The 27,589-nt window shown below is 35.8% G+C and overlaps 1 pseudogene; it reads left to right on the forward strand.

Moving 5' to 3' along the window:
* The first annotated feature begins 1,135 nt into the window (after nucleotides 1-1,135).
* LOC105746496 (small ribosomal subunit protein uS5 pseudogene) lies at nucleotides 1,136-25,320 on the forward strand (annotated as a pseudogene).
* Nucleotides 25,321-27,589: the final 2,269 nt, after the last annotated feature.

The following is a 27,589-nucleotide window of genomic DNA, read 5'->3' on the forward strand; positions in this document are numbered from 1 at the left end:
CTGTCTAAATCCTCTGATGCTGTCAGGAAATAGAATCTAGTGAAAGAAACAGATAGTAATTAAATATTCATAGAAATAGATATGATCACAAACCCTGAAGGTTTAACTGCACAGCTACAAGGAAAATGCTCATAATATCAAAAGGGCATTTAACAGTGTACTTGACCTAGTGGAGTTGAGTAAAGTCTCCTGAGAAAGTGACATTAGTTAGAGCTTAGATCTTAAGGATCAGTAGGCATTGACTCAGGAGGGAAGAATTCCTTGCAGAAATAATTGAATGTGCAAATGTCATATTACAGGAACATTCTAAAAACCAAACAACCAAACCAAAGATCCAGGTTGTTTGGAGGGAAAGAACAGATATTATGCAGCGTGAGTAGGAAAGGGTGAGAAGGGGAGCAGAGCCTGTTTTTAGAATCACTTTAAGGTTAAAATGAACTGATGGTGTTCAAAGAGATACCCAAATTGAATATGCTATGACAGGATACATATCAATGTGCTCAAAGTTCACTCAGGTATTCAGAGTTTTATTAGAGAAGCAAAATAATTGAACAAATTCTATAATAATATCAACCTTTGGGTTTTATAGTACTTTATTTATCTAATTCTCTTGGGATTTAAAGAGTCTGATTCTTACCTGATTAACATATCCATAAGCAATGGATTGCACATGATTGTATGAGAGAGGGAATGACAAGTATTGAGCACCAACTATGTGTTAGAAATACTGCTATGTATTTCATATGTTTTTGATTCTCACAACAAACCTGGGAGACAAGACATTCCCCAATCATACACAATAGGAAACAGATTCTAGAAAGTTAAGCAGCATTGGTCTCAAGTCTAGGATCTTGAGTTTGAAAAGTAGAAGTCTCCTTATCGCTAACTCCTTATCCCATGGTCTTTATGTGAGTAACTTCCCCAGTACCTCCCAAACCAGATTGAGAAGTATTCACCTGTGCGGGACAAGAGCCAAGAGGGACTCCTGCAGTGTTTCCTTCAGTTTGGTACCCCAGGTGGGACTCTGGGACCTCTGAGGAGATCACTGCCCAGTGGAATCCCAGTCCCTCGGGGTTGGATGTGCACTCCTCCAGTCCAGCAGCTCCTGGAATCCTATTATCTCCGAAGACCGAGAATGGGATCTCCCACCCCAAGTGTCAAGGATCCCGAAAGCAGCAGGTTGCAAGAGAAACCAGTTTCCCTTAAGATTTCAATGACTTCGGTGAGTATAAAATTAACTTGATTTTGGTTTGGGGTGATTGTTAATAACCCACACTTGGTTTCTTGGTTTCTAGGCTTCCAGGTTTCTAATGTTGGGGATGGAATTTGGAGTCCTGCCCGGAGACCCCGTGCCACCCAGTGGGGAGCAGAGCCCAGGAATAGGAGGGCCTCGCCATTGCGCCTAAGCTAAAAAAATATATTGGAATTGGTTTTACTCACGTGAGGTCTGTCTGAAAGTTGAAATGGGAAAAAAACCAGAGCTCTGAAGGAAAGGAAAATGTCCTCTAGATTGTATTTTAAAACCCTGAGAACAGTTTGGTTATAATCCAATGACTAAAAAGAATGAACTTTTGTGCAAAACTGTATGCCATAGTGCAAATTAGAATTATCAGAAATAGCCTTCAAAGAGATCTCTTGAATGTAATGTTAATTTACAGTTAAACTTATTTTGTAAGAGAATGAGAATTATAAGTCAAATTAGTAAGGTTTGTGTTTTTAGTTGTGTGTCTCACCCTTTATTTGTGTCTATTTGCTCAGTGAATATTTTCGTACTTCCAGATGGCAATGTCAAATGAACAAATTTGATATTAAAAAAGCTCTATTTGAATTGCATGTAGAAATGAGTACACCTAGGGCCCCACATTAGAAAAGCTGAGCTTCTGGTGCTCTTTTAAAGCTTATAATCTAAATACTCAGGCTTTGAACCATTAGGGTTTTTTTTAGGATGAAAAAGTCTTAGAAGTCTGAATAAAGGAACTAATTTTTAAAAAGTTTTTTTCCTAGGCTCCTGGATGCTACCCTGCCCAAGGACCTTCTCCTAACCTTGACTGAATTCAAGACTCTATCTAAAACCGATATAGGAAACTATGGGAGTTGGGCTAAGTGTGGAAAATGGGGTAGATATGAGTTTGCTTACATCTGTCTACTAGGCCTGAAAATTAAAAATGATAGGGACAGAGGAGATATTGCAGAGTAAACCTTGCTTTTCATATATGTCCTGTCATTTCCCAATTAAATTTTAACAGCCTTGAGGTGAGAGTAATGGACAAATTTCAGTAAGTAAAGAAATAGTCCTTGAAAGCTGTGAGAAGGCTTTTCTAAATTATAATTAAAATAAAACAATTATAATGTATTTTCCAGAGCTTGATAGTCAGTATGCTTTTGAGGGTATTTATAACTTTAAAGTATTATGAAAACAAGGAGGTTTTAACCACCTATGAAGGAAAAGAAAAAAAAACTTTTCTTCATAAAATATAATTATTTTAATTTATTTTATTAAATTTTATTTATTTAATTTTATTTTATTAAATCATCCTAGGTTTAGAGGGACACTAATACAATGAGGCAGCATTGTCTGTTAAATCATTAAGATGATGAAAAATTATCCTTCTTCGGTTCTTAAAAATAATGTTTTGACTAAAGTGAGATGACTGGTTTTTCACAGAACAGAATGAGGGATATAAGACAAGACTTAAATGGATAGGGAGGGAAGCGGACGTGGCTCAACTAATAGAGCAAACCCTGGAGGGTCCAGGGTTTGATCCCTAGGGCCTCCTGTCCCGTGTGGTAAGCTGGCCCATGTGCAGTGCTGTCACGTGCAAGGAGTACAGGGGCGCCTCCATGAAGGGGTATCCCACGTGCAAGGTATGTGCCCTGCAAGGAGAGTTGCCCCACGTGAAAAAAGCTCTGCCTGCCCAGGAGTGATTCTACACACTTGGAGAGCTGATGCAGCAAGATGACTCAACAAAAAAGAGATGCATATTCCCAGTGCCACCTGATAATGCAAGCAGACGCAGAAGAACACACAGCGAATGGACACAGAGAGCAGACAACTGAGGGAAGGGGAGAGAAATAAATAAAATCTTAAAAAAAAAAGAAAAGGATAGGGAAAGAAGTAGAAGGATTGTGAAAGCCTGTTTAAGGTAATGTGTTTTGTCCTAAATAAGATGGCTGGTTTTCATAAAATCATGGTGGAAATACGTTGGGTAAGACTTGAATAGTTATGGAAAGTTGCAGAAGGGTTTGTGGAAGTAAATTTTGCTTGTTGCTGACTGTAACTCAATAAGCTATTTAAAGGTGAAATTTGTCTTAAGATGAAGTAGTCTATAAGGTTATAAATGGTTATAAGAGGCTTATAGGAAACTATAAGTTGTGGGAAGTTGTAAAAGCATTTTCTAAACTGAGGGATTTCAATGTAAATAGCTCATTCTGGAAAACCATTATTAAGTAAAAATCTATGAGTTATATTGATAACAAAAAGAATCTTCATAGCAGAAAAACCTATCCGAGGCCACCTTCATCTATTATGATTGATGTTAATTCAGAATTGTTTGCCAAATGGTATACAGATGCAAAATTAAAGTGTGATTTTTAAAGTAACAAATGTTTTTAAAATGGTTGATCTGTCCTGAGTGGAAGGATATAAAAGTCCTTTTGAAATAGTTAATAAAGGACAAAGAATTTGTGCCCTATCAGAATGGTTTCATGTACTTCATGTAGGCCTCACCATATCCTTAATGGTTTTACAAAAATATATAGAGCCACTATTTTTTTAGAAGTTAAAGTATTTTCGTATTTTGCTAATTTGTCACTGTGATAAATAGTCTTGTTTAAATATAATGTTCAAGCCTGACAATTTTTAATATTCTAATAAAACCCTTAAAGATATCTTTCATTTGAAACTATTAAACTGAAAAAAGTGAGTTGCTAAAATATTTAAGTTTATGAAAATTAAAATTATCAATATATTTGCATTTTAATTCACAGTGAAAAAATATGTTCCAAAACTGAAAACTCATAATACTTGTATATACTGTGGAAAAGTTTAAATGGAGTGTTATTTTGACAATGTTTTAAATTTTCATCACATTTTATTATTCTGATCAGAATTTTTACCAAGGTGTTAAACTTCCTTTTTTGAAAAAAACTGATTTGTCATAAAATACTGTGCATAATCACAGTATTTGTTTCCTAAGACTGTTGCAAATGTGTAGACATTATGTAGTGGCGGATGAGAAGATTCGGTGACTGCGGTATTGAAGACCAGGACAGGAGACTCTTCTGAGAAGGAATTTTATTACCACCGGCCAGGCCCTGTGGACTTCTGCACAAAGACTGAGCCCCCAGCAGGATTTCCAGATCCCTTTTATGTAGAGGACTTGGGAGCGGGGGTCACGCAGCGCTTTTGGCACAAAAGGAACTTTCGTTGTTAGATCAGGTTTCAGTCTAGGGCAATTTTAGACACCAGGTAAGCTTGACTAAACATCCAGTCTACATCCTTCCTGACTACACAGATACTATAGAGTCTGTATCACTTAATTGGCTCTTAGAAGCCTATGCAAGTTTGAATACAGAATTAGATAAGTTGAATACACACACATACATGTACAGGCCATATCAGTATATTTACTGCTAAGGGAAATATTATTTATAAAATGATACTAAATCTGGTATTGACTGCCTATTTCAGACACTTTATAATTGCAAAGATCCATATTACATTTATCAGTCTGAAGTTTTTAAAAATAACCCTTATTTTTGAAAGTGAGAATATTAATATTCCAATAAGTACTACTAAGGTGGTGGTAACTGATAACATTACAATAATTTTGATTCCACTGGGAATCCTGTGTTTTTGTAAATTTAATAGAAAACTAGCTTTCTTTGGTACTGCTGAAGTTTCTTTGTGGTAAACAGTTTATGTTTCTAAAAGAGCAAACATGGAGAAATTAAATGTGTAATTTACTTATATATTTGGGGATTATATGAAAATTCTTAAAGAATTTTTAAAGTTCTCACTGTCTATTCTATCCTAATACTGATCTGCATGATATTGTTTGTAATAGTTTTAGTTATTCTTAGAAAAATGTGATGTTATGAAAACAACCAAATCTCTTTTCAGTTACAATGTTTGTTCTGCTGCTTCTCTAAAAGAACATGCAGTCAGCCTAACTTCAGCAAAAAGGGACTTAAAATGAAAAGCAAGGCAAGAGTCTATAACTTATGTTTTGCCTATTGATTAACATAATCTTGGTAAAATTATAAAATCAAATGAAACAAAACTTCTACTATGGTTTGTAGTAAGTGATTTCTAGAAACAGCTTTATTTAAAACATAAGAAAAATTAGGGCCTAGATTGCAAGCTCTTATAGCAGTCATATTTATATCTGGACTCTGATTTCCAATTGTTATTTCTAAATCCTAAGATGCCTTACTCTTTCTGTATAACTTAATAGCTCCCTAGAATTTTTAAAGACTGTATGACACCTGGAACTCAGAGCTAAAGTTAACCAACTCTAAAGGTGCTGAAAAAACAGCATTAATTCTAATAGACAACCCCAATTAAATAATTCAGAAACAAACTTCAATGAAATGGAGCAAATCTAAAGACTGAAGAGAATCAGGATGCAAGGGAAAAGGTAATATTATAAGTATTTTAAAACTTTAAGTACAATGGGGACCAGAAAGAAGAAATTTATTTTGTCAAGAAACTTTTTTAATTTTCTGTGAAGCACTCTGATTTAACCATACTAGCCAACTCATTTAAACAGCATAGCTAAAATGGAACCCAAGATAAAATAGTGAATGACACTGATATTCAGTACACAATTGTTCCCAGTGCATTTCAAAATGTTTTGGGCATAAGATAAGAAAAGTATTTGCAAAAATGTAGAAATATTAAACTTCTTCATTTGGGAAATTGCTGTCACAAACAATAGGAGCTTCCAACTTATTGAAATGGTAGAATTCTGCAAGGTAAACCTTTGAAAAAGAAACATACTAGTAAGGTGAGCCCTTGATTTCGAATCTTGCTCTCCTGAAACTTAATTCTGTAATAACGAAGCTAAACCTAACAATAATTAATACCTAAGAGTCACCTCTTGAGAGCTTCTTTATTACTCAAATGTGGCCTGTCTCTCTAAATCAAACTCTCACTACCCTCTCCCCCACATGGGACAGGACTTCTAAGGATAAAGTTTTCCCTGGCAACATAGGACTTGACTTCCAGAGATTTTTCCTGGCAATGTATGACTTGACAACTCCCAGAGATGGGACTCCTTGACAACGTGGATTAGGCCAAAAGGTGGAAAAGAAATAGAACAGAATAAAGTTTTAATGGCTAAGAGATTTCATATAGAGTTGAGAAGTCATTCTGGAGGTTACTTTTATGCAGGTTTCAGCAAGGTAGTACAAACTGCCATTGTAGGCAAAGCCCGAAGAATACTCCAGACTATATCTAAGCAAGACTGTAAAATTATTTCTCAATGTAACATGGTTATTTAAAGCTATAATTACTTCTTAAGTTTGTTTTTCCGGAAGTCACTTAATTATTCCTATGCCAGATAAGCCCTTGAAACCAGAGGTCAAGCATGATGACCAACTTCATTCACCTACCCTGTAAAGTCGATGCCCCATCTCAGCAGGAAGTAGCCAGATCAAACAACACCCAAATTCCCAAGATCAGAAATGTATATTTAATCAGGGGGAATTTGTAGTACAAGAAAAATCCAGTATCACTTTAAATATTAAGGTATTGTCCTATACCATGTAATGTTAGAAAAATTCAGTGTGACTCTTGCTCTCAAGCATGCAGAGCTACGGATTTAACATTAACCAGATTTAGCTCTACCAAAAATGTATAACCATGCACTTTCTCACTTGTTATCTTTACACACTCGAATCTGGCCCATTATCTGTATCTGCATCCATTCTTATCTGGACCTTCACATCCTTACCTCCCACCATCCCTAATCTCCTATCTCAAGATTGCCTGACTTCAGGTACCATGCATGTTTTAAGATTAACTGAGAAAAGAAAAAAAATACTTTTTCTGGACCCTTCTTAGAAATGTCACCCTTGTGTATACTTACTGTTGTGTTAGTAATTCTAGACTAAACTTACCTTTGATTATGGTTATTTCAGAACTAAACTCACGCTTATGTATACTTGCCATTGTGATGGTAACCATTCTACTCTTCCCCGATTGAATCCATAACAACTCTTGCTCCCCTGGTTTGGGGAAGGCAGCTTTGAGACACTTCAGTCTCCTCTCCTTCCACAGGCATTAATAAACCTGCTTTCTCTCATGACCCTCCCAGTGTGGACTCCAGTTCATCTGCTCTGGGCAAGAACCCAGAGGGACCCCTGGGGGGTTTCCTTCACTTGTACAGCCTTTTAAAATCTTTGAGTATGCCAGACATTTGTTAGATGTAGGAAGAGCTGTAGACAAGGACTAGAGATTTGGTTTTCTTTGGAAACTACCTATCCTACGAGATTTAAAACAAAAAGGTCATTGATTCAGGGAACACCAGAAAAACAAGAGGAATGGGTTATACAGATTTTGAATTAGTGGGCTAGTTTTTCAAGACAATAAACTTTCCCTCCCCCAATTCATTAAAATGATAATGAAGAGGAAGAAAATAAATACACCCCTAAAAGCATAAATATCCTGAAAATGGAAGGCAATTGGAACTATATTGAGCCTCAGCTCAGAGCCCTCACAAGAGAAAGCTGCAGTCAAGGACAAAGTTTCTCTTTATGGTAGAGCAAGGACCAGAGTGACTGAAGAAATTATCTTAATTTCATTCCAATGGCTTTGTTGACTTCATTATAGAGGAAATGTGGATTCCTTTTCCTAATGAACCTTAAAGACCAATTCCTGCAACACCTGGGATTCGGAGACAGAAAATTTGTTTACACAAGCAAAGGAAAACAATGGTCTTGTGGCCCCCAAAACTCCCTCCCAGATCTATAGAAATTCTAATATTTTATAACATCAGGATGTTAATTAGTAATTAAGGTGGAGCTAACATGGGCTCTTCATTAATAAATATGAAGATGCTGAACAGGGTGGGAGGTGGGTACCAAAGCAGAGTGAGTCACAAAGTTACAATCATTATCAGAGATCAAGGCATTTGGGGACTTGGGGCGGGGGGGGGGGGGCTACCAAAAAAAGTCAGTTACAAGATTTTTCACATGGATATCAAACAGAGGAAGGTGGAATGGTTACCCTTTCAATAGAAATGTTCTTATACAAAGGTAAGGTTGTATGGAATAATCATCATAATGGCAGGTAGAAGTGACTATATACAAGAGTAAGATCTGTCTGGAATAAGCAACACAACGGCAGGTTTTCAGTTGGACATGAAACTATACAAAGGGTGAGTTCTGTCTAGCCAGTTTTAGTAATTTCAGATATCAACCTTTGACTATTTTACAATTTATTGGAAGTAAAGAGCCATCTGTATAATGATTTAGTAGTAATAATTATTTGTTAATTCTTACCCCTTGGTTAAAACTACTCTCCAACCCTATCCTGCCCACATACACTCAAATAAATCCAACTAATCAACATGGCACCACTCACAAAGAACTTTAGATCAGACCTCCTTCATTCAAGTGGCAAGTTGATGATAATCTATGTTAATCAACCTAGTTTTTCAAATATAATATGAACAAAGAGTATCACCAGTAATATACATAGCAAGTGTCACATAAACTGAGAGCAGAGGAAGTGGATGTTTCTGAGGAAGTCTACCTTTAAAATCAGTATCTTCAGCATGAGATGAGATGAGATAAGTACACCTATAAAATGGGAACAAGCTATTATGAAAAAGAAATAGAGAACAGGAAAGATCTTGAAAGAGATTAGAGTACCTAGGACCCAGATATTGGATTTAGCAAAGTGAAAAAGTAGACATGCTTGGAAGTGGTGGTGTGGCTAAATGTAGGAATTTAAGGGAGGTATAGAAGTAGAACATACACCAGAAAATTTTTGTTAAAGATGAAAAACATGAAAAGTATTCAGTTACCTACATGCTCTATAACATTGATATTATCAAAAACCATGTCAAATTAGTGTAAGTTGCAGTATAACAGTGAATTTCTAGTGAGAAATACTCGGCTTCCATACCAGCTTTGCCTTTTTCTAGTAGGAAAATGCCAGCCAAATTTATTAAACTACTCTGAGCCATAGTTTGCTCATATGTAATGCAGGAGTACAATAATTTCTTCACAGGGTTGATAGGAGAATGAACAAACATGGTTGAAATTGCCCAACACTTATTGAACACTAAATAAACAAAAGTCAAATATATCTATATTAATATGTCTATCTGTATAGACATGAATATTGGATTCTCTCAGAGATTACATGGACTTTGTTTTAGATTTCTATGACTGAGATTCAATCATTTTAATTAAATTTATAGTTTACAAGCAATAAAATATATGTGTTCAATTATTCAACTTGACGGGTTTTGACAAACTTATATATCCATATATATTACCACCATTATCGAGATATTAAACATTTCCATAAACCTAAAAAGGTCTCTCGTGTTTATTTCCAGTTAGTTACCCAAATGTCTCCAGACTCAGACAACTGCTATTGTGCTTCTTATATCAGTACAACCTGTGCTGTTGATGAAATTTGTATTTTCTACAGTTTTATATAAATATAATTAAGTAGTATGCATTGTTTTGCATCTGAATGTTTTTACTCAGCAAAAAAAAAATCTTTCTGAGATTTATTCATGCAGTTGCATTGATCAGTTTTCTCCTTTCTATTAGAGTTGTATTCCATTGTATGAATATACATCATTTGCTTATCTGTTCACCTGTTGACAGATATTTGTTATTTGTTCCATGTTTTATCTAATAAACTGCTATGAACTACATACAAGTCTTCGCGTATACATATATTTTCATTTCTTTTGGGTAAATAACTAGAAAAATTTTGGGGTCTTATGGTAAATATATGTTTATTTTAAAAGATTGTGCTAAGCTATTTCCCAGAGTGTTTATACCATCTTACATTTCCACCAACAATGCTTAAACACTCTTGGTTGCTCCACAAATTTGGCAACATTTGATATTTGCAAACTTTCTCATGTTAGCTATTCAAATGAGTCTGTAGTGTTTTCATTGTGATTTCATTTTGCCTTTCTATGAAGAATAACAATATTGAGCATCTTTCATGTGCTATTTATATATCCACTTTTGTCAAATGTCTGTTCAAATCTTTTGCCCATTTTTATCGGGGTTCTTGCTTTTTATTATGGAGCTATAATAGTAAAAGATTTTAATATATCTTAGATACAAGTCCTTTATCATATATATATATTTCAAATATTTTTCTCTAGTCAGTGACTTAACTATTTTCTTAATAATGACTTTCAAAGAGCAGAACTTTTAAATTTTGGTGCAGTATAATTTATCAAATCTTGTATTTTGTGGTTTGAGTTTTTTGTTCCATATCTATTTTGTTTCACTACGTGTACAAAATTGCAAGATTTTCTCCTATGATTTTTTCTAGGAATTGTATAGTTTAAATCTATTATCATTCGAATTAATATTTGAGCAATGTGTGATGTAAGGGTGTTGCACTATTTTTTTCCATGTGGATATCCAGTTTCCTAGTACTATCTGTTGAAAAAGACTATCCTTTTCAATTAAACTATCATGATATTGCCTTAAAAATTTATTGAGTATATTGGTATTCATCTATTTCTGGATACTTTATTTCAACACTAGACAATAGAAATAAAATGAAGACCATCTCTAAGATCTTTAATTTTTAAATAGCCACATTATAAAAGGCAAAAATTTTGAATTATTTATAATAATACATTTTGTTTAACCCAATATGTTCATAATATCATAATTCTAAAACATAGTCAATATAAAAATATCTGTTAATAGTTTTGTTCTGAATACTACTTTATCTGATATTAATACTGCATCTAGGTTTCTTAGGATAGTGTTTGAATGATAGATTTTCTTTCATCTATTTGTTTTTTTAAAAATTGACACAATTTACATGCATTTTCATGCATGCAGTCTATAATTTTAGTGTATTTATTTTCTTTGACAAATGTATGCAGTTGTCTAACAAACAACACAAGTAAGATACAAGACAGTTCCATCAACCCCCAAAATTTTTGTGGTCAACCTCTTCCCCATTCTTTTTCCCTGCAACCACTGATCTCTTTTCTTTATAGTTTTCTTTTTCCAGAACTCAATATAAATGGAATTAATGTAGCTTTTTGAGTCTGGCTTCTTTCACTTAGAATAATGCAGTTGAAATTAATCCACTTTATTGGGTGTGTCAGTGGTTTGACACATTCTATTGATAGGTGGAAGTCCATTGTGTGCGTGTGTAGTAGTTTGCTTATTCACTTATTGGTTGCAGGATATTTAGTAATGGTGGTGATTGTGAATAAAACCACACTTTTTGGTTGCTTTAGTGATTGTTAACAAAGCCACAGTTTTTGTATGAAAATACACAGTTCTAGGTTTTGTGTGAAGAAAAGTTTTCATTTCACTTGGTTAGCTATCCAGGAGTATAACTGAGAGTTAAGAATTAACAAATGATCATGATTACTGAATCATTACATAGATTCTATTTTTCCCTACTTTTCTGGTATATTAGAGAATAGCCACATGTTAATACCTGAAATTACTGAAACATGCTAGACTGGTCTCACTTTTGTTTATGGTTATTCCAAACTAGGCTCACCCTTGTGTATATTTGTTATTGAAATAGTAACCACTCCACACTACCCTGTTTGGACCTATAAAAACCTTAAACTCCTCAAACTCAGGGAAACAGATTTTTGGCCATTAGGTCATCTGAGATCCTTGCTATGTACTGACAATAAAGTCTCTGCTTGAAATTCCATTTTCTCAGGAATTGGTCATTTGAAGTGCATTAGACAAAGAACCCAGCTTTTTCTTGTAACAGAAAGGGGATTGCTGTATTGTAAGATAAATTGTATGTCTAACTTTATGGGGAAAAAACCTGCCAAACATTGTTTCCAAAGTGGCAGTACCATTTTGCATTCCCACAGCAATATATGAGAGTTGCTCTGTAACTTCACCAGCACTTGGTATTTTGGAGTTTTAAAATTTTTGCCATTCTAGCAGGGGTATAATAGGATGTTATTGTTATCTACCTACTATTAATTTATCCATTTCTTTATATTAAAAATGGTTTTCTTTAAATATTTTCCTATATAGAGGATATATTCAGGTCTTGCTTTTTTATACAATATGACAATCTCTTCTTTTTAATTGGGTATTTATACCACTTACATTTCATATAATTATTGATATGGTTAGGTTTGAATTTGTGAACTTCTTATTTGATTTTTATATGTACCATCAATTTTGTTTTTCCTCTTTTATACCTTTTTTTGGATGAATTGAACAGTTTTAACCTTCCATTTTATCTCCACTACTGCCTCATTTAGTAGGCTTCTTTGTTTTAATTATTTCATGATTGTTTTAGGGTTTACCATAGGCATCTTTAAGCTATCACAGTTCTTCTGCAAATAATGTGATTTTACTAAAAATTATGTTATAGTCTTACAACAAAATGCTTTCATTTGTTCCTTTCCATCCTTTATGCTATTTCTGTTGTAAATTTTATTTCTACATGTGTTATAAATCCCACAATACATTATGTTTACTATAAATGATCAACTGTATTTTCAAATGAGAAAATATCTTTTATGCTTATTCACAAATTTATTACAGGTGCTTTTCATTCATTTATGTAGATCCAAGTTTCTAGTATAGTTTCCTTTTCATGAAAGAACTTCCTGTAACTTTACTTGTAGTAAAGAAACTTGGCATCAAATTTTCTTAGCTTTTGTTTATCTGAAGAAATATTTAGCCTGCCTTCTTTTTGAGGACTATGTTCATTGGATATAGAATTTTATGTTCACAGATATTTACTTTTAGCATTTTATGAATGTCATTTTATTGCCATATGGCCTTACATATTTTCTGATGAGACATCTGCAGTAATTATATGTATTCCTCTCTACAAAATTGTTATCTTTTCTCTGGTAACTTTTCGGATTTTCTCTTTATTGCTAACTAGAGATGGGTTAGCTCTCACTTTAAGGCTTGGCCCATCTGGGATCTCTGTTATATGTTCCCAGGTCATAAACAAGGGCTCTCCACTCTTGTTGGTCAGAGCTTGATTGACTCCTGGAACTGGTTGAGCTCTGGAAATTTTTCCGTTTACTCTTCTCTGATTGTTCTCTTTCAACATCCTTGAGCTATACTCTGCATGAGTAGCTTGTAATTCAGCAAAAACTTAAGAGGACCCCTTGCAAATTTCTGAAGATTTTTGCATAACTCCCTCTTTTCCAGAACTCTACTTTCCAACTTAGGTGGCTTCAGCCTCCTTGAACTCCATCCTCTGTCTCCTCAACTCAGATAATGATATTCTGCTTGCGACCCCCCTCCTTGGATTGCAGGTGGGAATGGGTCTTCTGGCACAGAGCTAGGGTGACCACATGGTTCACCTTGCTTCTCTTCTCTCTGACTTTACACTGTTGCCTTGCTTTGTGACCAATGAATGAAAAGCACTGTTTTTTTCCTTCCCGTTTGCTACTTTATGATGGGAAGAGAAAACTGTTCTGTCTTACTTCATCTTGGTAAAAAACAGAAATTTTCAATTAATTTCAAAGAAAATTACCCTAAGAGAAAACGCTTCCATTACTTTTCAATTAATTTGAAAGATTAAAATAATGGTGACCTGTTTATCTTTTTAAAATTAGAATTATTTGTGAAAGGTTTTGGTATTGTTTAAAAATATGTTGATTCTTAAGTTCACTCAAATGTTAGTGGCTTCTCACAGAAATCATCAGTTTAGCAGATTGAAGAATTCGATTAGACAGGCAGGAATGCTAGCTGGAGGCTTGCTGGAGCTGGGAGGAGTACTAAAAGTATCCTTAATATGACAGTTTTATCTATAAACAACCAGAAGGAAACCTTTATATAAATAAAGTGAATGCATAAACTGAGAACTACAAATGCTTGGAAACATTACAATCCTGAAATGGAAAAAGTAGAAAGGGCAAAACTAAAAAAAAAAAGCTAAAATGTACTAGGAAGGGTTATTTAAAGAACATAGAAGTTGGACTGGTTTCTTTAGTATTGTTTTGCATTTTCAGTAGATTACTCCCTTATTACACGGTGTCTTAAATCTTTCATATTATAGACATTATAAATGTCTTTACAAGGTAAATTTAATGACATTTTAAAAATGTACATTGCATGAAAAATTCACCCAATTTTAGCTTTCTTGTTTTTTTCTATATGAATAACATCAGAAAGAGTAAACCTTTAATGCCTAAGTAATAATAAAAAATTCAGTATATTGCAAACAAACTTTTTTGGCCAACAGGAATTTTCATCTATGAACTAGAAAACACCTTGAAATAAATGGATTTCTCTACTTATTATGACTAGTTAAATTTTGCAGGAATATCTTCCCACATGAATAGGAAAAAGAATCTACATCAAACATTCTTTAAAAATCTTAACTCCCAATTTTTTGTAATCCTCTAGTAATAATATTATGTCTATAGTGTTTTACTTTGCCTAAGGCTGCCAATGCAAAAATACCAGAAGTGGGTTGACTTTTATAAAGGAGATTTATTTGGAGTAAAAGCTTACAGTTCCAAGGCTGTGAAATGTCCCATCAAGGCATCAGCAGGGATGCTTTCTTGCCAAAGTTCAGCTGCTAGAAGACCCAGGAGTCCTGTCATGTGGTGAGGCAAGATGGCAGGCCTCCCAGTCTCTCTCTACTTTCTCCCAGAGCTCAGCCATAGGCAATCAGGCATCTCTCCCTGGGCCTCATCTCCTTGAGCCTCTTGGGACTTCTCTGTCTTTCTGTTGGCAAACCTGGAGTCCTCTTTCTCACATGGCCAGGGGAAATGGCACAGCTCCCTTTTCCATGTCTCTTTACTCTCTGTGTGTTCTCAGTTTATATAAGACTGAGCAAGGAAGTGGAGACTCAACCTAGGTCACACCTCCCTGACTTAGTCCAATTAAAAGCCCTAAAGCAATCTAATCAAGTGATCTAATCAAAGGCTTCTTAACTGAATTTAATGCAATCAAAAAGTCTCACACCCATAGGAAGGGATTAGTTAAAATACATAATCTTTTCTGGGATTCACAAAAGAACTTCAAACTGCCACATATAGGAAAATACTGTCACTACAAAAATTCACAATTATGTACCTGGAAGCATAGATCAAATCACAGTTATCACATATCTCATATGAATACCTTTGAAAATATACAATCCAAACATATTTTAAACAAATTCCAGGAAAAAATTACTCTTCTTGGAGCTCATCTTGATTTCATTGTGAAGGACTAAAAGCCAAGTTACCATTTAGCTGGATTGCTGGTAGAGTATGAAGATCAAGCACTTACTGGTTTATCATAATGACTTCCTAATCTAAGTTTCTGGTCAAGATATCTACTGATACCCCGACCTGTAGTATCTGGATATCTTCACATGGTGGTGCCTCAGGTGTCTTAAGTTTAACATGTTCAATAGGTCATTTTGTTTCCTAACCAGTTTTTGTATATATTCCATACCTAATTATATGACTTTACCTTAGCTACAAATTTGAGGCATCTCTGAATCTATCTTTTCATTATTTTTTCCTTTGTCTATTATGTTCAATGTATCACAAACTCATATTGACTATATGTTTCACATTGCTTCTCTGCATCGTAACTGATACTGTCTTCCTTTAAATTCCCATGCTTTCTTATTGGATTATAGCAACAGCCACCTAACTGGTGTATCTGCCTCGGTCTTGTCAACTTTAAATCCATTCTTTAAGGTTACATGGGAGTTATATTGTTACTAATGCATATATCTGATCATGTAATTTCCCTGCCAAAATTCATTAACAGCACACCAATATCAATAATACAAAAATCTAAATTACTTAGAAAGATAAATAAGGTGTTTGCTTACCTGGATCCTGAATCTCTCTCTAATCTCTTCCCTCATCAATCTTGTGCAATTTCTGTCCTTGAAGCTCCATACCCACTAAGTACAGCCTAATTTCTCTCCAATTTGGGCCTTTGTAATGCTATTTCCTTCTCCTTCAACTTGCCAACCCCAATTTATTCTTCAAGACTCAACCTAGGATTTCTATTTCTGGCCATAATAGAGAAATATATGGCTGACCAAAGGATTTGCCAGAACTGGAATAGCCAGATAACATTTTAAAAAATAATAAATAAGAACACATATATTTGAAGGTATAGGATAACTTCCAGTTACCCTGGACTTAAGGGGCCACACTCCAAATGAAAAGAAAACTCATGGAAGTAAGCCCAACTTGATGCATACTACTCTTTCCCACAGGACATTTTGCAAACTGGAAAGCCAAGTAGAGGGTGGGGGGGGCAAGGGGAGAAAAATTAGCAAAACTTTGTGCAAACTCAAGGAAATGGGGGGACAAATCTTGAAGTTTAGAGATGGCAAGGAAACTAGAATTTGAGGTACCAGCTGTTAGAGAGAACCAAGGCACAAAGAAGTCAACCCTGAATAATTTCCCTCTTGAGGTCAGGGTATTTGCTGATTATACATTGCAAGGTAAGAAGCAAAAAAAACAAGAAGAAGTGGCTAGAAAGCAAAGGAAAGTTTTTCACACTCCCACGGTGATAGGGAAAAAAATAATGGAGTTCAAGATCTGCCAAGAATTGAGGGCCCTAAGAAGGTTCAAGATTCATAGAACACTAGAAATCTATATCCTAGGAGAGGAGATAAAGTAGAGGAAGACTGAGGTTATAGAGACCATAAGTAATTCTTAAGTCAGATTAGTCCTAATTAGTTTGAGGTGGTCATCCCTGCTGCTACATGCCAGAGAAAATGATGAATCTTCTCTGAAGAAATAGTACCATACAGAGCCTCCATAATTTTTATAGACAATGCCTCGCATTCAATAAGAAATTACTAGGCATAAATAGAAGCAAAACAGAGTGAAAAAAAGACTTGTGACCAGATTCATAAGTGACCCTGTTAGTGGAATAGTAAGGCACAGACTTTAAAATAACTCTGATTAATATGTTTTTAAAAGTAGATGACAAGAAGAATTTCACCAATGAATTAGAATCTATGAAAAATAATCAAATGGAAGTTCTCTATTAATAATGCAATAACTGAATTTAAGACTGTATCAAATAGGTTTAGAAGTAGATTTGCCACATAGTGGTACTGGTAGGTGGCTGCCACCAGTCTGGATATTAGAATGGCTAAATATATTAGTAACAGGAATTAGTATAGAAGGAAATAGGAACCATCCATAAAATATCCTCTTCTGTGCATAAGTAATCTAATTCATGCAAGGTGAGTTTGCAAATGTGGTAAGAAGCAGGGAATCCTAAGAATAATAACTGAATATGATATGTTTGCATAAGAAAATATTTAACTAAGATGTTGAGAAACTTTGATTTGTTATGTAGTCAAAGCATAACTTTTGTTTTACCACCATCCCAGTAAATGCATTCAGTACGGAACACTTCCCTGTCCCTGCATAGAAACTTGGGAAAATTTCATAATTTTTCTGCTCACTCTTCTGAAATAAACAGGCTAGAGCTCACTGTAAGTTGCAAGCATGAAGTAAACTTGTAAATTAGAAGGTATTCAGTACAAGAAATTAATTAAATGCTTTAATCTTAATTCTGGAAGACTTAAGAAGGAACACATTTCCTTCCCCTCTCATATGCTAAGGTCAGTAGTTGGTGGGGATCTGCCTTCATAGCTGTGATCATCTTCTGTCATTTTCTCTCTTTCAGCTTACCTCCTGTTTTAATTGCTAGCTGTTGTTTATAATTCCATCAAGGATCCTTCTCTTTGCCAGTTTCATATACTTGCTCAATTCTAGGGACATCTTATTTTTTCAAGTGTATATATATTTATTCTAGTAGGATTCCTTCTTTATGTCTAGGTATCCAGCTACAGTTTATTGTGCAGTGGTCCCCCCAACCCTTTTGGTGACTACATATTCCAGAAAAAAAAGTTAGAATTCTATCTTGCAAACCCACACTTGTCCATGAGACACAGACTTAAGTTCTGGCCCCTGACATCTGGATGAATGGAAGTTCTCCCTGACAAATTCTTGGAGTTCAGGCCATCCACCTCTGTACTCTCCACAAGATTTTACAATGGTGGGAAGTTACTGCATGACCACACTCTCTTTAAAGACATCCTTCCATGAAATCCTCTTATTCTCTCTTAATCTGGCGCTATTTTGTATCTTTGATTGGATTGTGGGTCTCAAAGTCATGAAAATTGTTCTCGAATATTTCTTGTAAATTCTCTGTATGGACTATAGTAATTCCCCAAGGCTGCCATAACAAATTATCAGAAACTCAGTGGCCGAAAACAACAAAAATTTATTCTCTCACAGCTCTGGAGGCCAGAAGTCCAAAATCAAGTTGTCAGTAGGGATCACACTCACTCTATAAAGATCCTCTTTCCAATGAGCTCACATTCACAGGTTCTGTGAGATAGGGCACGAATGGATCTTTTGGGGGACACCTTTCAAACCACTACATGGAACATCTGATAAACACCTGCTATATATATGCAAAAGTTGAGCCCCTGACAAAAATTGTCATACAAGATTGAATTGATTTTATTAGTCTAAATTTAGCTTTCTCATTAGTGCATGGGAATCGAGACAAATAATTCAAGAAGAGTTCTTGTGATAAAAAAAATAATTCAAGTCCTATATTTGCACATATCTGAGAAATGAGTGTCCATTTATATTGGCTGAACAGAAATAAGCTTTAAGAGGCCTTAAGTTAAATTCAAAGTTAAAGAATTTAACCCAAGTCTTAAAGTAGTGGATTTCGTCCATCTTACATTCTGTTCTGATGCCTATTTTTCATTTTATATCTGTCTGATAGTCTTTTATATTTCTAGAAAGTATACTGCTAAATGCAAATCTAAGATTTGTATATCTTCCTGATTTATGGACCACTATAAGAAATTTTATTCTTTAACTCTTTGCCTTAAAGTCTATTTTGCTCATTATTATTAAAACCACTCTGATGTCCTTCAGGTTACTTCTTACATGGAAGGTATTTTCCATCTTTTACTTTTAACTTTCTGGTATTCTTTTAAAGATGTCTCTTTTTTAAAGCAGTAGTCATAGAATTTCCCCTAAAGCTGGACATTTTTTTAAATGGAGTTTTTGGTCTTTTTACATCTAAGGCACACTGATACAGTATACTTAAATTTATCATTTATCACTTTGTGCTTTTTCTCCCTTCCTTTTTCTGAGATTTGGAGACTACTTTAGTAGAAAAGTCAAAAAGAACATAAAGCTCACACTCTACAGTTTCCTTTTTTTCAAAACTTTAAGCTCTGCCTACACTGGTTACTTGTCAAAACCTTCAAATACCTGTTATGAAAAGTCTTTCCAGCTTTTATCATTGCTTTATGATGGTGGAATAGTGCAAAATAATCTATTCTAACATGGCTAGAACCAGAAAGCTACAAAGTTTTATTTTTAGAAACTATTTTTGTACAGAAAATGTAAAATGATCTTTGATAACAATAACCAAAAAGCCTCAAGAAGTTCCAAAAATATATGATGGAAAGTAAATTTTAGCACTACCCTGAAGACCAATTTTCCTTTCTAAATTCAATTAAACTTCCTATGCATTTACAAGTACAAAAAATGTGAATGTGTTTATGTGTATGTTATAAATATTTCCATGTTAATTATTAACTATTACGGCACTCTATCTAATTAAGAAATTATTGCTTCCTTATTCATTTCAAATTCGTTCTCCAACATCAAGACTATAGTCAGGGCAGATAGCTCAGGAGTTTGGTGCCTTGCCAGTGGGCCCTATATTGGAATTTATGCTCCCCAGTGTGATGAAGGTGTACTCAGTTGTGGTTTCCCTACACATGACTCTTCTGTCCTGTTATTTGAACCTATAATTTGTACTAGAGTTCATAGGTATAAGCCCAACAGACCTAAATCTTTGGGCTGTCCATGTGCCAGCTGGGCCCTGAATCTCAATGGAGTTGCAACACCTACTCTCCAGTTCATTGGTCTCACTCAGGACAACTAACAAGGAGGTGATGATGGACAACTACCATACCAAGGAACCTAGAGAGTCTACAATTGCAAGTAAGAGACTCCCATCCACTGGCCCTATGGGAGCACAGCCCCCTCCCAATTAGAGGTGGAGTAGACATCACCATCCCAGGATCCTCAGGACTAGGGAATGAACTATGGACTAAAGTAGACTTACTGGTATTATACTATAGCCTTATTGTGATTCTAGCAATGGAAGAAATTATATCATTGATGAGGAGGCAGTAGCCACTGGAGGTTCTGAGGGCAGGGAGAGGAAAATATAGATTTAATATGGGGGCATTTTTGACTTGGGAATGCAGGCCATTATATATCTTGCCATAACCTACAGAATGGGGTGGGAGAGAGTATAAACTACAATGTAAACTTTAACCCATGCTTAGGGGCAGTGCTGCAAAATGTGTGCATCAATTGTAATGAATGTACCTCACTAATGAGGGATGTTGTTAATGTGGGAAAATGTTGGAGGTGTGGGGAATGGGACATATGGGAATCCCTTATATTTTTTATGTGACATTTGTATAATCTAAGTAACTTAAAAAATAAAATAAAATAAAATACTTTCTCCAGTCATTTTCCTCGTATTTTTAAAAATTTTTATCTGTACATTACTAAATTTTTGAAACCTTTCCATGAATGATTCTAAATTTTGTGTCTTGCTTAGAAAGAACATTTGTACTTCAAGCATATATGAAAAAACACCTTCAATGTCTTCTTCTAGTACTTTAAAATTTTCACTTACTATGCTGAAACATTGGAAAATCTAAAATTTATTTGGGTAAAAGGATTAAGAGAAAGAGAAATCCAGCTATATTTTTCCAAATGGCTATCCATTTTCCTAACACTGTATTCTGAATAATCCATCTTTTCTACATAAACTTGAAAATGCTGCCCTATTTAAGCTAAGTTTCTATAAGTACTCGATATAATTATTGGGTCTCTCTATTGAGCCATTGATCTATCTCTCTACCTATCAATCTATCTATAGCCAGTACTAACATGTTTCAATTAATTTGCTTTGTAATGCATTTTAATGTTTGGTGTGGCTCATTGCTCATGTTCTTAAGAAATTTCCCAACTTGTCTCAAATGTTTTTATTTCCACATGAAGTAAAAGTCATTTTGTCAAGTTCCAATAAACAATTCAGACTAAGCAGCACTGATATAATATAGGGTGCCCTATACTTTGGCCACTAGTTATAATCACAGTTCCTGCTGCCATCATTTCTGCATTTTTTACTCAAAAGGGCCAGTGATATCCCTAGAACTTGTTACAGTAGTTTTAGATATCAGTGGCCAGGAACACCTTGTAGCATGCCTTAGGGGAAAATACTTGACAGAGAAAATCCTGTTTTACTAAATGTCCCTGAACATTTACTCAATGCCTTAGGCAATGATTCTAAACTTCTGGGCTATGTACACTCGGACAAGAGCAGAGTTATTGCTGGGGTTTGTGTCACTAAGTGTACTATCTTGGAATCTGCTGCTTTTGTCTTGCCAGAATTCTCTTATTCATTTTCTGATAAATGCATCTTGGTTTTACTTTGGGGAATCACACTTGCTCCACTTTCAGTTCATGTTATTCATTTGGTACCAAACCCACACCCAAAATCCCAGGGTCAGCCTGTGACTCAAGCCTCGATACAGCATTTTCCAACTCTCTGACCAAAGTAAATGTTTAGTGATGGAAACATGAAAATTGTTCTGGATTTTTGTTTCTATTTTGAAAAAGCAATTCTTTCTTTTTCTGTAGAGATGAACTAAGGACAATCTGCTGGATTTGTTGGATGCCACCATATCTGTGGCCCTGTCTGAGAACCAGGTCAAAACAGAGGAAAGCTGAGTTAACAGATGCACAGAGAGATACGATAGCTGCCGCCAATGTCTGAGCCACTAAGTCCAGTCAAGCCTCACACTAGATAAAAGCATGGCTTTTCTTTTCTGTTGCCAAAAAATTCCCTATCTGCATATATTATTTGAAATTTTCTCTATTTGTTAATTTGACAAATATTTATTAAGCTGGGGATATAATAGTAAAAACAAATATGTGGTAGCCATTTTTTTCAATGGAATAAATATCTTTCATTGAGATACATCTGACTGTAGGTATCAGTCAGGGTTATCTAGAGCAACAGAACCAACAGGATATAAGTATGTAGATATTTGTATATGGTATATGAATATTAAGTTATTTAATGAAAGGAATTGGCTCATGCAACCAGGGCAGATGGCAAGGCCAAATTCTCAGGCTGGAAACTGATAAAAGTGATGTTGAAGTTCCAGGGAAAGCTGTCAGGCTGGAAATTCCAGCAAGAGCTGATGTGGAAGTCTTGAGGCAGAAATTCTTCTGGCCTCTGGAACCCTCAGTTCTTGGTTAAGACATCCAACTGACTGGATGTGGTCCACCACATTATAAAGGGTAATCCCATAATGATTGTAGGTGCTTATCTCATCTATGAAATTCTTACATTAACAACTAAGACAGTATTTGACCAACCAACTGGACACATAACCTACCCAAAGTGACAAATAAAATTTACCATCACACTGTAATTCCAATTTACGCAGACATTACTGAAATGCACTTTTGAGCTCGTTTCGTATTTTTTATCAACAAGTTCTAAATGTCTAAACATTTTCATGTGGGTCCCTGAAATGGAAAATATTTGGTTAGTCTAAAAGCATTAAACAAACAAACAAACAAACAAACGAACAGCTTCTTGATCATGAGAGAAAAGTGGAAATGCATTCTCTTAAATTACCCTGTCTATTCAGTGAGGCCTTGAACACAAAGGGAAGTGAAAACTGCTCTTTTCCTTCTACTGGTAACATGAATGGATCAGATTTAAAGAGTACCTTATATATATACACACATGTTAAAGTGTCCAGGGTTTATCCTTTGCCTTAATAACAGGGCATGTTCAAGGAGACAAGTGCTTCTTTTGGTAGATTCAAAGATTAGTGGCTTGAAACAACAAATTGAACATTTTCTTTAATGGTTCTTTGGGGCAACTTGACTCAGATGGATCATTCTCCTGAGAGATGCCCATAAGACTGAGGTTTGGAGGCAGGAGAAGGCTCAGCTGGCTGGATATTTAAGATGTTTCACTCCCATGACTGGCAATTAGTGCTAGCCATCCATTGGGAGCTCTTTCTAAGATTGTTGATCCTCCATAAATATCCTCCCCGCATGGCTTAGGCTCCTCAAAGCATGGTGGTCTCAGGGTAAACGGACATCTTACATGATATTTGACTTCTACCTGGGTTTTGAGAGGCCCAGGCAGAAACCTAAAGGTTTCTTGTGACCTAAGATATCCCAGGATATTCCTGGGATTATATTCATTGGTTAAACAAGTCAGCAAGAGTAACTCATCTTCAAGGGAAGTGGAATTCGACTCCATTTCTTGATATGAGGAGCTGCATGTGAGTCCTGGGAGGGAAGAAATTTTTAACATGTATCTTTTGCAGTATTCTACTACCAGAATGAAACAATAGCTTCCTGGATAAAATATTTCTGTGCACTTATTATACATTGGGTTCTATGCTGGGTGCTGAACATAAAGAATTGAACAAAGTTCAGTTTCTTTTTTTAGTCCACTATTCCTCTCTTAAAAAAATAGTGTTTTAAAAATTGTAGCTTTCCTTTTTTGGTGGATTGGTTAAGAATCTTCTTTGGGAGACCCAGATTTATTATAATTTTAACAGCATAATTTGTTTTTGTAAGAAAATGTTTCAACATTGAGCTGTACAATGAACTTATTCTCACACAGTTCTTAGCTCTTATTTTGTTATACATATTCCTTGTATATATTTATATACTGGGTTTATACTGGATCCTAGTTCAAAATTTAGTTTATACTTATTATATAATCTAAAATCATTAGAAATGTTTCAGCAGAAATGGTTAAATGAAATGCTCTGGGTATAAATAAGTAGAAGAGAACTTTGGAGAAAAAGAGGTGGTAAAAGGAATGAGAGGAAAATACCTTTATAAATGCTTAGAAAACAAAACACACACAGAATATATGGTTTTATTCCGAGTTAACAGACTCACGTTAGAGACCTTTAAAAAATACCATTAAGTTTGTAGGATAGTCCTCCATTCATTTGCTTGATGCCAAGCTGAAACACAGGACAACTGCAATATGCCAGTAGGGTAGGCACTTAGGATCAAATGTCAGTGGATCAGTCATCAAGGTTTGCTGACAACAAGCTAAGAGTTTAGAGCTTTTATGATTTCAGGGTGTGAGAGGAATACAAGATTTGGAAGATCAAAAAATGGTGGAGGGTTACGGCTGTGCGGGCAGCTCCACGGCTGCTGCCCTCCTGCACATGCGGGGTCAGAAAGGGCACGGAGACTCTAGCCCCGACGGCTGCCCTTGGGGCTGAAAGCAGGAGGCGTGAGGTCGCGGCCTGCCTGGGGCTCGGGGCTCGGGGCTGACAAGCCGGGCAGGGAGATGGATAAACTGGGAAATAGATAAACCAAGCTCGGCACCTTGGTCAAGGACATGAAGATCAAGTTCCTGGAGGAGATCTATTCTCTATGCTCATCAAGGAGTCTGAGATCATTGATTTTTCTTGGGGATGTCCACAAAGATGAGGTTCTGAAAATCATGCCTGTGCAGAAGCAGACCGGCTGGACAGCCGACCAGGTTCAAGGCCTTTGTGGCCATCACGTACTACAATGGCCTTGTGGGTCTGGGCGGGAAGTGCTGCAAGGAGGCAGCCACTGCCATCTGTGGAGCCATCATTCTGTCCAAACCCTCCATCATCCCTGTGTAGTGGGATTATTTGGGCAACAAGATCAGCAAGCCCCACACTGTCCCTTGCAAGGTGACAGGACCCTGCCACTCTGTGCTGAGGCACTGGCATCATCTCGGCCAAACACCCAAGAAGCTGATGCTGATAGCTGGTATTGACAATTGGGACACCTGGACCAGTGGCTGCACGGCCACCCTGGGCAATTTCACCAAGGCCACCTTCCAAGCCATCTCCAAGACCTATGGCTATTTCACCCCCACCCCGCCTCTGAAAGGAGACGGTTCACCAAGTCTCCCTATCAGGAGTACACCAACCACCTCCTGAAGAGGCACACCAGGGTCTCTGTGAGAAAAAGCAAAACAAAACACGAAAAGGCCAATCTTAAAACAAGTTAGGAAATAAATTTATCTGCCCTCTTGGCTTTGGATTTTCTACATCTTTCCCATACCTCCCTCCTCTTCCAGGCTCTCATCTTCCAATTCTGGCTCTTTGCTCCTCATCTACTTTAGCTAAGACAGAAGGAAATGAAATGTCAATACAATTGAATAGATTAACTTCCAAAATCCAGACTGATGCACCATAAAATTATGGATCATGCTTCAGACTGGCACAGATTTTAGTTTGTTTTTATTGTATTGGTCCAGATGCAAAGATAGTACATTCTTATTTTCATATGTGCAAGGTAACCGTCTTGCACCTCTTCTAACAGCTTGAGGATTATATATTATAGAAACTTTTGAAGATATAACAAAACAAATAGTTATTATGCGTATGGGAAAAGAACATGGGAAGGGGGCACTTCGGTGAGCACCCTTTTGAAAGTTTCTGTTAATGGAACCAAAAATGTTAAATGGCAGGTGAATATGATGGCAAAATAACAGAATTTCATTATGTCAAGGTCAAAGTTCTGCTGGTTACTAAAACGCAATATCAATAACAATGTCTTTTATTTTAAATAATGCTTTATAGTTTTCAAAGAACTTTACCATTCATTATTGATTGATTTCTTTGGTGTTTTACATTTGGCTAATGTGAAATAGTCATTTCCACATTTTTCCTCACATGTGCACAAGACTGACTTGTGTTGCAAAGACTCCTTTCAAGGATAATCTTCGTTATTACTTATATCTTATTTATGTACGCCTTTATTTATCCTAAATGAGGTTATAATTCTTCAGTGGCTAGAAGTTTTGTCAGATTTCAGAAGAGAGAAAGAAGGGGATTTGGGCTTCAATCTTAAAATGATAACCATTGCTTTGTACAAGTCTCCTAAACTTACTCACTGATTTTTCATTCCTAAGTAGGCAAACTTTTTGTGAAAAAAATTTTCTTTTTAGTTTTCATGAGCTAATTTTAACATGATAAACAAAATTGCTTCTGATCAATCTAAATGATCTACAGATCCTTTTATTGGGACATCATCTCTTTACACAGCAGGGATTTCAGCAACTGTTTAGGATTCAACATCCTAAGTCACCCTACATGGATTTGCCTAGTGTTTTTAGTGAAGATTTCAAATGCTTTCTAAAAGTATCTTCACGTACATGAATAAACATCTCCCTTATATCTAGTCAAAATTTCTTTCTATATATTTGGTTATCATATGCACATTATAGTCCATCATAGTTAAGGTTAGTGTATTCCTGAAAATATTTTAACACATTTTCTTTTAAAAAATTGTTTAAATTAGAAGTTAGGGTGTTTAAGAGATCTCAGTAACGAACAACCTTTTCCCCACTTATGTTCTGAACAAATTAAAAACGAAACAAACAAAACCCAAGAGTGTAAGGTAGTTGTGGACCAAAATATTATCTTTACTACTGATAAAGATTGTGCTGGAGAAAGTGACTTATATCCATGGACAAGTGGGCTTCATACCACTGGACCTTAAAATTGAAGAGACTTAACTCTCCAGGCCCAGCCAGGGCTGGGGGACTTACCCCTATAGGATGTCCAGTGGGAAAGAAGAGAGGAGACTGAGTGCTCCCTGTGGGCAACTTGTTCCCAAGGGCAAAAAGTTGGACCACATATGCCCAGCTTTTTCTCCTAAACTCATGAGTCAAATAAAATAATTGCTTCTGACCTGGGAAGGAATGAATGTGGAGTCACAGATGAGCTAGAGGTATTATGCTAATAGGGTTCTCTTCTTCATGCAGCCTGCCTCTTCTCCCCTTTACAGATAGAAAAATCAGAAATGAAGTGATGGCGAGAAGGTGGTACTTGTGTGAAACACTGGAGATGTCTGACATTTTATAAGGAATAGTTACTTTCCTCCCCCTCAGTCTAAAGATTGACAGGTGCTTGGGGAAGTGGCAGACTTGGTGGGAGAATAGTAGAGGTAGTGTCACTGCCCATTCTACTACCCTTTCCACAGGAAATCCTGGCAAGCTTCAGATAAGGGACTATCGTGCTTGATGTCTATCCCAGAAGGCTTCAAGATTTACAAGTAGATACTGGCCTATAAATTGGGGATCTTTGCTTTAAAATATTAAAATTACAGTCTGCCCAAGCAGACTGTTTATTAAATACTAGAAAAATATTGTTCCCTTAACTGTGACAACTTCAGTGATCACAAAGATACTTTGGCATGAAGGAGCTCTGTAATATTGTTAAACAAATAAACCTATCTAGAACTCTATTTTGTTAATCATTTTAGCCGTGATT

Source organism: Dasypus novemcinctus, chromosome 14, assembly GCF_030445035.2.
Source record: "Dasypus novemcinctus isolate mDasNov1 chromosome 14, mDasNov1.1.hap2, whole genome shotgun sequence".
NCBI classification, from domain to species: Eukaryota; Metazoa; Chordata; class Mammalia; order Cingulata; family Dasypodidae; genus Dasypus; species Dasypus novemcinctus.